Below are 2215 nucleotides of genomic sequence, written 5' to 3' on the forward strand. Positions count from 1 at the left end.
ATAAACACCTGTACAAATAAATCAGCACACTACAGTTAACATGTCAGCAGGGATGTTCATTGTTGACCATAAGGAACAGTTTAATAAACTTTGCAAGTGGACCTTTGACCTTAAACATGTTTTTGGTTGCATGTGTTACACATTTGAAAAACCAGCATGTTTATTTGACTTTTTACAGAAAAAAAATCTCTCCTACAGCTCGGTATTGCTAATGTAAATAAAATACAATATACATGGGTAAATGGCCAACAAATACTAACAAAGTAGGGTTTTCCGAATTGTACATAAAGCTATTTGATTTCATCAAGTTAAATCATAGGTGGGATTTAATTTTCTCAAACAAATATTAATCAAAACTGAATTTGGCCATAGATAAAAATACAAATTTCATTTGTTTTGGTGTAATTTATTCACTGAATAATAAAACTGTATTTTTTCACAGCGGACTTTCACACGGAGCCATTCACTGAACTTGAAGTGAAACACTTTTTCTCAGTACAAAATAAACTGGAATAATGTTTGAAGCGAAAAGGAGTGGAGATGCCGGGGATTGAACCCGGGGCCTCATACATGCAAAGCATGCGCTCTACCACTGAGCTACATCCCCTACTGGTCATTTACTGCAAATTCATCTATATTTATATTAGCATATATTGCAGTGCTGCAAATCTGTATAATGAGGTGACAGTTGAAGGGGGTATTTTGTTCTAACTGAGGGCAAGTTATGTAATTTCAGGCCACAACTTTACCCGTGATGACGAGTTATTTGTTATCTCGAGATAACATGAAAAATAGGTCGAGATCTTGAGAAAACAACCGGACATTACTATTATTAACGGCGTAAATAAAATGTATGGATGCATGTCTGGTTAGGTCTTCTGTACATTTATTAATAGTTCAATTATTGCTTTGATATTATTATTATTATTATTATTATTTAATATATCATATATATATTAATGTATTTAATTAGTTTGAGATTTTGGCTGCTTCCATCCTCCATGCAATACGCGATGACAGTTGGGGGGGGGGGGGTATTTCTGGTTCTGACTGAGGCCAAGTTATGTAATTTCAGAACATAACATTACCCTGGTTTCAACCCTTGACCCAGCCCTGTGGACCGTCTTTTAAAATAGTGTGTGTGGTGTGTGTGGTGTGTGTGTGTGTGTGTGTGTGTGCGCGTGTGTTCGTGTGTGTAAGTTAACTATCTTAGTTAAGTTGTGACATTTTTTTAATTAAAAATATTTACAGGTAAAAAAGGCCCAACATGCTCTTTAGCTCTGACAGGGCTTTGTAAACATGAGCACTGAGTTGACGTTAGGGCAAGTGAATGGAAAGAAACCGATGTATTTGTGGCTTAGTTTTATTTTTTTCCTTGCTCTGTGCTATTTTTAGGCTGCAGGTCATGTTTTGGTTTAAGTAAGGGGACATATCTGAGCAAGGGGCTCCTCTTCTTCCCTTGCTAACTTGGTGGCAAAAGATAATTTGGTCTGGATGAAAACCAATGTGCTATTAAAGTTGGAGACATGAACCTAAAACGTAATGTTTCTGAGATCAACTTAGTCGGACACAGGTGGACGAATATCAATGCTTTCTCATCACCCAAGGTACCCTAATCCTTTAGGGAATTTAAAATAGCTCCCTCGTTATGTTTCATCCTCCAGGGGAGCGTGAATGAGGGGCTGTCATCCCCCTCTGGAGAGCACAGCCTGTCCTCACTCATGCGGTGTTTATCAGCACACTCTTGCCAAGGACACCACTTCCAGGCCCTGTTTGCTTAAGCCTTGTAGGGACAGACCCATGGGATGCACGCATGGCATGAGGTTTTAGGAGGGTTGAAGAAGGGAACAGGAATGAAGGAAGGAGAGAAAGGGTGAGACACTAACACCTCCCCTACCAACTTTCCTTCATTTGCTGCAGATTGAAACACATCAGCCTGCAGACGGGGGGCGCACACTGGTTGATATCAGCTCTGTTGTTGTTTGAATTGGATTGGTGACAGGAACCTACCATGTTGAGCCTGTGCTGAGTAAGGAATAGTAGTCAGACAAGTGTTATGTATGTGGGGGGGGACTTGTCCTGGGACTGTCAAGTGCTGTTGATAGCAGCATGTACAGACTGGCTGTTTGCAATATGACACGCAGAAATAAATTCTTTATCTATGGGCACAGGCCTCCAGACATTACGGGCAACTGGCCGAAAGGAAAATGTGAAA

The 2215-nt window shown here is 39.9% G+C and overlaps 1 non-coding gene across 1 annotated transcript; it reads right to left on the minus strand.

The window, feature by feature from the left end:
* Positions 1-535: 535 nt before the first annotated feature.
* trnaa-ugc (transfer RNA alanine (anticodon UGC)) lies at positions 536-607 on the minus strand. Its single transcript has one exon. It is a non-coding gene; the product is annotated as a tRNA-Ala (tRNA).
* Positions 608-2215: the final 1608 nt, after the last annotated feature.

This window comes from Semicossyphus pulcher, unplaced genomic scaffold, assembly GCF_022749685.1.
Source record: "Semicossyphus pulcher isolate SPU_LCO1_2020_fin unplaced genomic scaffold, fSemPul1.0.p SCAF_13, whole genome shotgun sequence".
NCBI classification, from domain to species: Eukaryota; Metazoa; Chordata; class Actinopteri; order Labriformes; family Labridae; genus Semicossyphus; species Semicossyphus pulcher.